We start from the raw sequence: 14,198 nt of genomic DNA on the forward strand, positions 1-14,198 counted from the left end.
GGAGAAAATGGTCTGTTCGTGACAATCCCGGACAAAACACAGGAATTTTTTATCAGGTATTATAGACAGGGTAGCACTGAAAACGGTGGAAAAGGTGAAGGTGTGAGTAAGGTTTGTGAACTGGAGTATCCAGACAATACCCATTTGAGTTCCAGCAAAATGATTGGTCTCCGTAGTGACAGAGTCAACAATGATCCAGAGACAGCGGCACTGGGTACAAAGGATGCTAGGAATGAGGGGTCATATAACAGAGAGGGATTGGTAGAATAATACCTATTGAATATTGAAGCCCATAGAAAAATTGTCAATGCTCATCTTCTAAAACACCAGCCAGACTGATATTCCATTGTCAGGTGATTTTAGGATGAGTCTTCATAAATCTGTCTCCAAAGAGAGAGGTACTGACACTGACATTTGAGTATTTGCTCACCGACATGGGTAACCTCCTTCCTCAGGAGTGTACAATGTCACTGACCAGGTTTCACATCTCACTATGTGCATGGAAATCCCTCCTAGATACGTGGTCCCTCACCATGACATTAGAATGGATAACCAAATATATACCAGGGGTGAAATTAAATCCATCGATGCAAAAATCACACATCCAAAATTAATTTTTAAAAAGAAAATCAGTGAGGTGGAGTAGAGCTTATTCAGTGTAGTGAATAAAAGCTAAAAAGAAAACAATCCCCTAATTAATACTCCTAATGATGTATTCCATCATACTAGATCTTTGAGAGAAGAACAGAACACTATTATTAAGAAATACATAGACACACCAAAGATTACATGTAAGTAAACAGCAATATGAGAGATTAAAAAAAAAAAAAAAACAACAGGACTCTTAAAAGAGGAAGATAAAAGTATAGGTGGGGGGGGCACCTAGATGGCGCAGTTGGTTAAGCATCTGCCTTCAGCTTGGGTCATGATCCCTGGGTCCTTGGATCAAACCCTGCATTGGGGTCCCTCTCACTCTGCATGGCTCTTGCCCTCCTTGAGCTCTCTTTCTCTTTCAAATAAAAATAAAATAAAATATTTAAAAAGATATAGTGGGATGTATTAGGATTAGGAATTTATTAGAAAATTATACAGGATATTCCCAGAACAAAAGGACAGGAGTCCAAATTGAAAGTAACAATAAAGTACCTAAAAGAGAAAAAATATATATAATTTCATAATAAGTTAAGAAAATGAAAAGTAAGCCATAGACAGGCAGAAAATATTTGCAATGTAACATTTGACCAAATACACAAAGAACTTTCAAAATTCAACAGAAAGGAAAGAAAGAAGTCAGATAAAACTTGGGCAAAAGATCTGAAAAGATATTTCTCACCAAAAAGACATGAAAATAGAAATAAGCACATGAAAAAATGCTCAATATCCTTTGTCATGAAGAAATTACTAAATAAAACAAAGATATACCACTGACACCTATTAGAATGGCTAAAACCTAAAAACACTGACAACACCAAATACTGGTAAGGATGAAGAGTCACAGGGACTCGCATTCATTGCTGGTGAAAATGCAAATTACAGCCTTTCTGGAAGAGTCTTGGAGTTTCTCATAGGACTAAACATACTCTCGGGGCACCTGGGTGGCTCGGTGGGTTAAAACCTCTGCCTTCCCAAGGAAAGCAAGGGCAAAATGAACTATTGGGATTTCATCAAGATCAAAAGTTTTTGCACAGCAAAGGAAACAGTTAACAAAACCAAAAGACAGTTGACAGAATGGGAGAAGATATTTGCAAACAACATATCAAATAAAGGGCTAGTGTCCAAAATCTATAAGGAACTTAGCAAACTCAACACCCAAAGAACAAACAATCCAATCAAGAAATGGGCAGAGGACATGAACAGACATTTCTGCAAAGAAGACATCCAGATGGCCAACAGACACATGAAAAAGTGCTCTGCATCACTCGGCATCAGGGAAATACAAATCAAAACCACAATGAGATATCACCTCACACCAGTCAGAACGGCTAAAATTAACAAGTCAGGAAATGAGAGATGCTGGCGAGGATGCGGAGAAAGGGGAACCCTCCTACACTGTTGGTGGGAATGCAAGCTGGTGCAACCACTCTGGAAAACAGCATGGAAGTTCCTCAAAAAGTTGAAAATAGAGCTACCCTATGAACCAGCAATTGCACTACTGGGTATTTGTCCTAAAGATACAAACGTAGTGATCGGAAGGGGCACATGCACCTGAATGTTTATAGCAGCAATGTCTACAATAGGCAAACTATGGAAAGAACCTAGATGTCCATCAACAGATGAATGGATAAAGAAGAAGTGGTATATATACACAATGGAATACTATGCAGCCATCAAAAGAAATGAAATCTTGCCATTTGTGACAACATGGATGGAACTAGAGGGTATCATACTTAGTGAAATAAGTCAGTCGGAGAAAGACAACTATCATATGATCTCCCTGATATGAGGATGTGGAGATGCAACATGGGGGGTTAGGGTGATAGGAGAAGAATAAATGAAACAAGATGGGATTGGGAGGGAGACAAACCATAAGTGACTCTTAATTGCTCAAAACAAACTGGGGGTTGCTGGGGGGAGGTGGGGTTGGGAGATGGGGAGGGGGGTTATGGACACTGGGGAGGGTTTGGCTATGGTGAGTGCTGTGAAGTGTGTAAACCTGGCGATTCACAGACCTGTACCCCTGGGGATAAAAATACATTATATGTTTATAAAAAAAAAATTGGAAGGGGAGGCAAACCATAAGAGACTATGGACTCTGAAAAACAACCTGAGGGTTTTGAAGGGGCGGGGGTGGGAGATTGGGGGAACCAGGTGGTGGGTAATAGGGAGGGCACGTATTGTATGGAGCACTGGGTGTCGTGCAAAAACAATGAATACTGTTACGCTGAAAAAAATAAATAAATAAATTTAAATAATAAAAAAAAGGAGAGGATGAAACATACTTTTACCACTCCCAGATATTTGACCCAAAGAGTTGAAGACATATGCCCAAACCAAGACATAAACATGAATCTTTATATCAGGTTTCTTTCTAATTGCCTGGAATAGGAAGCACATGAGATAAACGGATGAGCAAACTCTGGTATCCCCATAAAATGCAGTGTTATTCCTTGATTTGAAAAAAGAAGAGAGAGCTTTCAAGATATGAAAAGACAAGAAAGAAACTTCAATGCATATTTTTACATGAAAGAAGCCATCCTGAAAAGGTTAAATAGTTATATGACTACAAGGACATGACATTCCAGAAAAGACAAACTACAGAAATAGTATAAAGATCAGAGTAACCAGGAGTTCAGAAAAAGGGAGGGAGACATGAATGGGGGGAGCACAGTGAATTTTTAGGCTAACAAAAGTGTTTTGTGTAATACTGTAATGGTGGGTACATGACATTATGTACTGATAACCCATAGTTTTCGAAAGTTCATGTTATTCCATTTAGCTCTTATGAAAGATTTACATTAGTACCTGTTTTCAGCACCTGAAAGAAACCTGAAGAGTATTTCCACTTTTATAAAAGAGGTGAAAATCAAAACTAGCTTTCAGTGTGTGTTTTGCATTGAGCCATTAACAGAGGCAGCGAGAGCAGCCCCACCAAGCTCCTCTCCCAGGAAGAACACTCCACATCACTGTATCAAAACCCTGTAGTTTTGAAAAGTGTCTGTGAGCACCTGCGCTTTATCCTGATTGATTTTGAGCATCTGTTAGCAAGTTATGTCCTAAGGTACCAGAAAACTCTAAGAGCAGTTATTTTGGGGTCTAGGAATGCTCAACAAATTTTCCATGTGAATTCATGGTGCTTCTTGCTTGGTGCCATTATGGCTCAGGAAAGGTTCTAGAAGAATGCTCTACTTTTGGATAGTGGGGAGAAAACGTACTTTTCAGAAGCATAGAACTGAAAACAGAAAGAGTGATCCCTAATATAAACTGTGGACTTTGGTTAATAATAATGCACCAATACTGGTTCAGTTGGTTAACAAAATCCAACACTCACTCATTGAATTTTAATATAAAATGGGAGGAAGAGAACACACTAGTAGCTTTGAAAGGAAAATGAATAATGCAGTAAAGAACAGGGGCACCTGGGTGACTCAGTCAGTTAAAAGCTGGTCTTTGGCTCAAGTTGTGATCTTGGGGGTCCTGGGATCAAGCTCTGCTTCTGGCTCTCTGTTCAGCGGGGAGTCTGCTTCTCCCTCTCCTTCTCCTTCATTTTGCATTCTCCCCATCACTCTGTCTCAAATAAATAAATAAATAATCTTAAAAAAAAAAAAAGGCAGTGATAAACAGCCAATACCTGAAGTCCTGGAAATAGAATGGCACTGCTAATTACCACAGCAATGCAGGATTCTGGAAGATAGTATAAAATATCTTCAGAATGTTGAGGGAAGTTACTGAGCTCCTGATGCTCATGGTAGTGACTTCCTTGTAAATATGGCCACAGACTTCTCTCCTTCCCTCAACATATAAGGAGCAACAAGCAAAGCAAACATAACTACCCATATTTTCATGTGTAGGGAAATAAACAAAATCAAAGAGCTCCAGAAGTCCTACGAGAAAAGGACTGTCTAGGGAAAGAAGGTTGGGGAGCAGTAGCTTACTGTTAGTGAAGCACTGAAAACACCAGCCCCCAACACACATGCCAAAAAAAAGAGTCCACCCCATGTAAAATAGTGAGAACATACATTTTGAGTCAGATATTCTTCAAGAGGGGAAATTAAAGGAAGAGTTGAAAGTCCAGGGAAACAGTCTTGAAAAGAGTCTTAAGAAATTTTTGAATTTGTGGCAGGACAAACAATGACAGAAGTGGGTGTCAGGGGGCCTGTGTGGTATGGTCCTTTAAGCAACTGAATCTTGATTTTGGCTGAGGTCCTGATCTCAGAGTTGAGATGGAGCCCTGAGCTAGGCTCTGTACTTAACAGCGAGAATGCTTGAAGATTCTCCCTCCTTCTCCATTAGCCCCTCTCCTTCTCATATTCTCCTTCTCTCTCAAATAAACAAACAAATAAAAAAATTCTTTTTTTTTAAAGAAATGGATGTCAGCTAAAGTAAATGATTAACTTATAAACCACCTTACCCTACTAGAATCCCCTGACCCTTTTATAAAGAACTGTGTTTGACATTCCAGGAAATCATGAGATATTTCAATGAAGAGTTTCTATAGAAGATATATAATTAAAATTAAAATGTTTCTGCTGATAAACTTTCCATCTCACCTACATGAAAACACATACATACGATCACACACACATGTGTCACAGAGAAAGTAGATTATCTCTCTCCAATCTAGCTTCGGGAATAATTTGTAGATATGGGCATAAAATAAGAAAATAAAGACAGAACAGAAATAGACAAGAAATAAATCCTGTGATTTAAGAACTGTTTGAAGTCAGGTTAGGAAGAAAAATACAAAATCATTTCAGAAATATTTACTACATTTTCATTCTTTTCTGCTATGTAACAAATCACCCCCAAACTCATTGCCTCAAATAACAACGATTTATCCTTTCTCACAATTCTGTGGGTCAACAATCCAGTTTGAGTTTGACTGTATGACTGTTTCCTCAAGGATAAGGCTGTGGTCACTCAGGGGGCAGCATTTGGCTTGAAACTCCACTGAGTTGCAAGGTCCACAGATTTCTTTCCCATGCCTGGTGACTTTGTGCTTATGCACATAATCATACTCTCCCCATGGGGATAGCTTCTTCATGTTGTTGGTTTAACCCCAGTGTGGTCCTATTCCTAACACAGGTGACAGGCTTTGAACAAGAAACAAGGTTGAAGTTGCCAGACTTAACTACTTTTGGCTCAGTAAATTGTAAACACCGCCATCATTCCAGCCATTTTATTTGGTCAAAACAACTATCATCCCAGGTTCAAGGGGAGGAGACATAGGATCCCCTTTGAATTACAGCAGAGATATCCACCCATAGAAAAGGGTGTGATTACAGTTAGCTTTTCAGATTACCTTTCATAGTGCCCAAAAGATAATGATGAAAATATTGTAAGAAGAATTGAAAAAGAAAACCAAGAGATAAAAAAAAAATAAGGATCAGTGATAGATAAAAGAAAAACAAATGTTTTATACATGCAGAAAAGTAAAAAAAGCAAAACCAACAATAAAAGAAAACTGAAACTAAAATTGTAATTATAACCTTTGACAAAAATCCAGGTAATCCCAATGCATTTAGAGAAGAGTTATAAAGACTAAGAAAGTTTAAAAAGAAAAAGAAATAGAAAAATAAAAGGTCAATCAGAGAGCATAAAATCCAAATAAAAAGCCAAATAAACTGGGTGATGGACATTAAGGAACACTAACTATGAAACTACTGATGTACTATATTTGCGTAAATTGAATTTAAATTAAAAATCCAAATAAAAATCTCTATAGTAGCTAATGACATTTCTTGACCTTTCTGATGCTAATTCTACCAGGTGTCCCATGGAAAAGAGAGACAGCCAAGGAGCCTTAAAATGTCAAGTAAATAAGAGGCAGTATTAGCATCTTCTAAAAAGCAAACAATGCTTCCATATGTGGCCTTGACCATCTCCATTTGCAGATGGCTCCATGGGAACAGGCTGTGATGGCACTAGCAGGAGTCTCTGCCACACAAAGAAGTGCACATTTAATGTGCTAACCTGCATTTAATGTGCTAACCAGGTGCTAACCTGGGTGTGCGAGAGTGCTGTGCAGAGGACAACCTGCACACGGGGTACATGGGAAGGATGGGTTGGGGAGGTTCTCCCTGAGGCCAGCCTGGGCCCTCTCCTTCCAGGAGTGAGTGGAGTTCAGTCCTCTGGTGGCTGACACTCTTGAGCCCGAGAGATGCCCAGAGGAGGTATAAATACCCAGTTCCCCATTTCCTCACCATGTTGTGAACATCATATGTCCTTTTTTTTTTTTTTTTTCCACTCTACTAGTTAAATATCCTCAGGATCCTAGAAAATATAGGTAAGAAGCTGATTTTTGCTCAGCAAGGACATGTAGAAAATGACATCAGAAAAAAAAAAAAAGAAAAAAAGGAAAGGCAAGGCAAGGAAGGAAATCTTAGGAAACCACAGGAGCTGCTCAGGATTCCTAGGTCTTGATCATCTTGCATTTCTCTCAATCCTGATCTCTGAGGTACTGTGTGGCTGTGACTGGACTGCCTGGTCAATTGTAGTGACTCTTTGGGCTCTCTTCCTAAATGGATAGTCTGCAAAAAGCACAAGTATATATTTTTCTTTCTGAATATGTTTATGCACTGGTTGTTTATCTTTGATATGTGACTCTGAATGTTGGGCATTCGTGCACCAAATTTGTAGTAAGGTCCAGTAATGGGATTGGGTTTAGGAGATAAACAAGCCTAATAGTTAAAGACCATGTATATGTGTCTATACACAAACCCATGCATGCCTTTTTTCCAGAGTCTCTGGATATTCACCATATAGCAGGTGCTGAGCTTAGCACAGAGTAAGAAGCTGAGGCTCCCTATACAACAATGATGTTAACACTAGCGCTCGGGCAAGAATAAAACTCCGTTTCTAAGTCTATTACATTCCCTGTGCTGAACTGCCTACACCTTATAAAACTAACATGACAGATTAGAGGTGAAAATTACAGTGGGTGTTGCGTGTCTGGTGTGAGATGGTACATCTTGGCCTATGTGTTTACTCTAAACCAGTCCAATCCTTGTTCAGTGGAGCATAAGTCTGTTGTCCAAAAAACTGAACTTAGTTCACAGTAACAGTGATTTTGATCTTAATGATGGCAATTTTGGAAGTGCCCTAAATTCATCCATGGCAGGGATAAAAATGTGTCTGATTTAACAACCATCTTTAACTACTAAGTTCAGACTTTATTCACTTTTTAAATTTATATTTTTTACATATTTTAAATTGGAAGACTAATCTTCAAATTAAGATATTTTAGTGGTAATGTTGTGAGAATTTGACTCAGCCAGTATTTAAATCCAGTCTATGGGCCCAGAGTTACACTGTCCCTACTCACCACACACTGCCTCCATGCATGCATCTATGATTCAGTCAGAATGGGCCAATAAGAATATTGTGAAGAAATGCTTCAGGGAGCCCCAGAGCTATAAGTTATATAGCTTCAGGTGATAATGCTTTGCCCAAACAAAACCAAATAAGATAAACCAGATCACTGGTGTCCCAAAAGTTGAGAAGAACATCTGCAAAATTTGTTTTGTTTCTCCTCGACCTCCATTTCTGTGTTTCTTTCAACACTTAGACTCTCCTCTCCACCATCTCTGATGTCCTTATGAAGCCCCGCTCACTACACATCTCCCCATAGTTCCACTTGACTCACATATGTGGCTCTGGCATAGGTCTGGGCTAGGCACACTCCCACATTAATCTTTTCTCTCACAACCCTGCAACCCCATTTAAAAGAAATTTTCAAGGATTAATTTTAACTCTATGTGAAATGGTTATACTATTGATATATGTAATCAAAGGACATCGAGACACATAAGCTTCTCAACATTTTCTTACAGTATTTTCAAAGAATCCCATATCACCTTAAGGAAAGGCCTAATGGGTCACCATTTATGTATTATATATTCTGAACTCTATCAAAACACAAGGTTCACTTGACTATTGAGAACAAACTAATGGCTGCCAGAGGGGCAGGGGGACAGGGATGGGTATAAGATGAAGGGTAGTGGGAGATAGTAGCTCCCAGTGTGGAATTAGTAAATCACAGGAATAAAAGGCAAGTATAGGGTATATAGTAGTGGTATTGTAATGGCATTGCGTGGTGACCTATGAGAAGTATCCTTATCCAGTAGAACAAAACATATACTTGTCAAATCATAGTGTGTGTTATGTGTGAAACTAATGGAATATTGTATATAAATTATACTTCAATTAAAAAAAAAGAAAATAAATAAATGACATCCACACATTTCAATTCTATGACATGAAGTGCCAGAATACTGACCACTTAATGAAAAATAAAAGTTTACATGGTAAATTGATAGTGCGCAATGATCTGACTCCAGTGAAAACAAGGGATAAAAGGCAAACATCCCTTAAGTCTGTGTTCCTCTTCAACAAATGCAGTCAGCTAGTTTTTACTTGAGAATGGGGATTAGGGGAGGATTTAAGCCACTTGTCATCCACTTGTTTGAATCCATTTCTCTACCCTCTTTATATGTGCCTGCTTATGTGCATATAGCCCTCATACATACATCCCACTCCAATGTTACATCTCCTAGCCTGCTTTTCACCTAACTTCTCTCCTGCATTTATCTACATTCCATTGGAACGACAGGAAAAGAGTAACCAGTAAATGAACCTCCTTCCCACTTATTGAAAGATTGTGAACCTCTATCTCATAATGTGAAGCATTAATATTTGCTGCTGTGGAGGTTTTTGAAATAATAAATATGTTGTCTAATTTTTAGTCAGTGACCCGAAGGGGAGAGAATATTTTTCCTCACCACATGCAGGGCATATCCATTTAAGAATCTAACTGAATTTGACACCGTATGCAGTTTAGGTTTTTAATGTCCATCATATAATTTTAAGAAACATGTTGATTTGGAGCTCCTGAGTGGCTCAGTGGGTAAGCCTCTGCCTTCGGCTCAGGTCATGATCCAGGGTCCTGGAATCAAGCCCCGAATCGGGCTCTCTGCTCAGCAGGAAGCCTGCTTCCCCTTCTCTCTCTCTGCCTGTCTCTCTTCTTACTTGTGATCTCTCTCTGTCAAATAAATGAATAAAATCTTAAAAAAAAAAGAAAGAAACATGTTGATTCGTAGACCAGAATCAGTGAATTCACCTGTAGATCCTCAATTCCTAGCATAGACCTTAGCATCAGTTCAGTGGTCAATCAATGAAGAAGAGTTCCTATGCGCATATACTGCCTGGAATCTATTTTGGTAAAACCTCATTCCCGCCTTCTCTCATAAGGAGTGAGGAAAACTTCACATGTATCTATTTTATTCAGCAATATCATCAGTGAAAATTCTGATGACATGTATTTCTATCTAGTGTTATTTCTATAGGCAGTATTGGATGGTGGCTGAGATCAAAGCTTCAAAATTCATGCTGTCTAATTCTAAATCCAGTGGGACCTACGTCAGGAAGCTGAAAGACTGTAGGATTTTTTTTTAATCTATAGGAATAATAATAGTATCCATGTCAAGGATTATTGTAAAGGTCTTTTCAACAGTCTGTTGTGAAGATTTAATGAGCTGTATTCGGAACACACCATTAGACATAGTAAGCACTTAGTAAACGCTAACTATTTTTTTCAAGATATATGTGAATTCTTCCATGAAAAGAGTCAGATTTCCTGACTCTTGTAGGCTAGATAATACAACTCACTGTCCTTCCACTTTATTCCAGAAGAATACATTGGGCAAATAAAGCCTAATCAGACATCATTCAGCCTAATGGGCTGTTCCTCAATCTTGATTCAGCCCTGTGGTTTTTGATTAAGGTACTAGGTCTGGAATATGCTGCGACAGATGCTTCCCTCCTCTTATAACTACACTGGTCCTGGATATGTGTTATGTCCTGATTGGAATCCCAAGACTGGAAGATTTTCACACCTGGATCTCCATCCCTATCTGTACCATGTACGTTTTGGCTGTCGTAGGCAACGTGTTCTTGATCTTTGTGATTGTGACTGAGCGCAGTCTCCATGAGCCCATGTATATCTTCCTTTCCATGCTGGCCTCGGCAGATGTGCTGCTCTCCACAGCCACAGCCCCCAAGATGCTGGCCATCTTCTGGTTCCAGTCCATGGATATATCCTTTGGTTGTTGTGTGTCCCAGATGTTCTTCATACATTTCATCTTTGCAGTAGAATCTGCTATTCTCCTGGCCATGGCATTTGACCGCTATGTGGCCATCTGTCACCCCCTGAGATACACCACAATCTTAACCTCTTCAGTCACTGGGAAGATTGGCATAGGAGCTATGGTCAGGAGCGTCATCATCTGCCTTCCATTCATCTTCCTGGTACACAGACTTAGGTATTGTGGGAGAAACATCATTCCCCATTCCTACTGTGAGCACATGGGCATTGCCAGACTGGCATGTGACAATATCTGGGTCAACATCATCTATGGGCTGACTGTGGCCCTGCTGTCTACAGGACTGGACATTGTGTTCATCATGATGTCTTACACCATGATCCTTTGCACAGTGTTTCAGATACCTTCCTGGGCTGCCAGGTTCAAGGACCTCAACACATGGGCTTCCCACATCTGTGTCATTCTTGAAAAGAATGCTTTTCATTTTTTTGCCCATCATTTTGGGGGGAAACCATCCCTCATCATATCCACATCCTAGTAGCCAACCTCTATGTGGTGGTGCCCCCTATACTAAACCCCATCATTTACGGGGTCAAGACAAAACAGATTCATGACCGAGTAATTTTCCTTTACTCCCGCATCATCACATGTTGTTAAAATGAGGATTAATGCCTAATGTTGGATATTTCTGAATAAAACACACACACACACTCACCCACATACACACCTACAATTTGAATGACTAATGGGAATAAAGAAAGTCCATAAATAATCCTCAACACACATAAAAAAGGACAGTAAATGCCAAAGTTACCAATGCAAAGCACTTAAATACTTTGAAAAAATAATGATATTCTGAATTCTCCTAGACATGCTATTATTTGCACTGTAACTTCTTTTTTTTTATATTTATTTTTATTTCTTTATTTACAGCATAACAGTGTTCATTGTTTTGGCATCACACCCAGTGCTCCATGCAGTACGTGCCCTCCCTATTACCCACCACCTGGTTCCTCAACCTCCCACCCCCCCCACCCCCCTGCCGCCCCTTCATAACCCTCTGGTTGTTTTTCAGAGTCCATAGTCTCTCATGGTTCATCTCCCCTTCCAGTTTCCCTCAACTCCCTCTCCTCTCCATCTCCCCATGTCCTCCATGTTCTTTGTTATGCTCCACAAATAAGTGAGACCATATGATACTTGACTCTCTCTGCTTGACTTATTTCGCTCAGCATAATTTCTTCCAGTCCCATCCATGTTGCTACAAAAGTTGGGTATTCGTCCTTTCTGATGGAGGCATAATACTCCATTGTGTATATGGACCACATCTTCCTTATCCATTCATCTGTTGAAGGGCATCTTGGTTCTTTCCACAGTTTGGCGACCATAGCCATTGCTGCAATAAACATTGGGGTACAAATGGCCCTTCTTTTCACTACATCTGTATCTTTGGGGTAAATACCCAGCAGTGCAATTGCAGGGTCATAGGGAAGCTCTATTTTTAATTTCTTGAGGAATCTCCACACTGTTCTCCAAAGTGGCTGCACTAACTTGCATTCCCACCAACAGTGTAAGAGGGCTCCCCTTTCTCCACATCCTCTCCAACACACGTTGTTTCCTGTCTTGCTAATTTTGGCCATTCTAACTGGTGTTAGGTGGTATCTCAATGTTGTTTTAATTTGAATCTCCCTGATGGCTAGTGATGATGAACATTTTTTCATGTGTCTGATAGCCATTTGTATGTCTTCATTGGAGAAGTGTCTGTTCATATCTTCTGCCCATTTTTTGATATGATTATCTGTTTTGTGTGTGTTGAGTTTGAGAAGTTCTTTATAGATCCTGGATATCAACCTTTTGTCTGTACTGTCATTTGCAAATATCTTCTCCCATTCCGTGGGTTGCCTCTTTGTTTTGTTGACTGTTTCCTTTGCTGTGCAGAAGCTTTTGATCTTGATGAAGTCCCAAAAGTTCATTTTTGCTTTTGTTTCCTTGGCCTTTGGAGACATATCTTGAAAGAAGTTGCTGTGGCTGATATCGAAGAGGTTACTGCCTATGTTCTCCTCTAGGATTCTGATAGATTCCTGTCTCACGTTGAGGTCTTTTATCCATTTCGAGTTTATCTTTGTGTACAGTGTAAGAGAATGGTCGAGTTTCATTCTTCTACATATCGCTGTCCAGTTTTCCCAGCACCATTTATTGAAGAGACTGTCTTTTTTCCATTGAATATTTTTTCCTGTTTTGTCGAAGATTATTTGACCATAGAGTTGAGGGTCCATATCTGGGCTCTCCACTCTGTTCCACTGGTCTATGTGTCTGTTTTTATGCCAGTACCAAGCTGTCTTGGTGATCACACCTTTGTAGTAAAGCTTGAAATCGGGTAATGTGATGCCGCCAGTTTTGTTTTTGTTTTTCAACATTTCCTTAGCAATTCGGGGTCTCTTCTGGATCCATACAAATTTTAGGATTATTTGCTCCAGCTCTTTGAAAAATATCGGTGGAATTTTGATCAGAATGGCATTAAAAGTATAGATTGCTCTAGGCAGTATAGACATTTTAACAATGTTTATTCTTCCAATCCAAGAGCATGGAACAGTCTTCCATCTTTTTGTGTCTTCTTCAATTTCTTTCATGAGTGTTCTGTAGTTCCTCGAGTACAGGTCCTTTACTACTTTGGTTAGGTTTATGCCCAGGTATCTTATGGTTCTTGGTGCTATAGTAAATGGAATCGATTCTCTAATTTCCCTTTCTGTATTTTCATTGTTGGTGTATAAGAAAGCCACTGATTTCTGTACATTGACTTTGTATCCTGCCACGTTACTGAATTGTTGTATGAGTTCTAGTAGTTTGGGGGTGGAGTCTTTGGGGTTTTCCATATAAAGAATCATGTCATCTGCGAAGAGAGAGAGTTTGACTTCTTCCTTGCCAATTTGGATACCTTTTATTTCTCTTTGTTGTCTGATTGCCATTGCTAGAACTTCTAATACTATGTTGAACAAGAGTGGTGAGAGTGGGCATCCTTGTCGTGTTCCTGATCTCAACGGGAAGGCTGCAAGCTTTTTCCCATTGAGGATGATATTTGCTGTGGGTCTTTCATAGATAGATTTTATGAAGTTCAGGAATGTTCCCTCTATCCCTATACTTTGAAGCGTTTTCATCAGGAACGGATGCTGGATTTTGTCAAATGCTTTTTCTGCATCAATTGAGAGGACCATGTGGTTCTTCTCTCTTCTCTTATTGATGTGTTCTATCACACTGATTGATTTGCGAATGTTGAACCAACCTTGCAACCCAGGGATGAATCCCACCTGGTCATGGTGGATAATCTTTTTAATTGCTGCTGGATCCTGTTTGCTAGGATCTTGTTGAGAATCTTTGCATCCATATTCATCAGTGATATTGGTCTGAAATTCTCCTTTTTGGTAGGGTCTTTGCCTGGTTTGGGGA

General features: G+C 39.5%; 1 pseudogene; it reads left to right on the forward strand.

The window, feature by feature from the left end:
* Window positions 1-10,454: 10,454 nt before the first annotated feature.
* On the forward strand, window positions 10,455-11,414 carry LOC123949816 (annotated as a pseudogene).
* Window positions 11,415-14,198: the final 2,784 nt, after the last annotated feature.

This window comes from Meles meles, chromosome 8 (assembly GCF_922984935.1).
Source record: "Meles meles chromosome 8, mMelMel3.1 paternal haplotype, whole genome shotgun sequence".
In the NCBI taxonomy this organism is placed as follows: Eukaryota; Metazoa; Chordata; class Mammalia; order Carnivora; family Mustelidae; genus Meles; species Meles meles.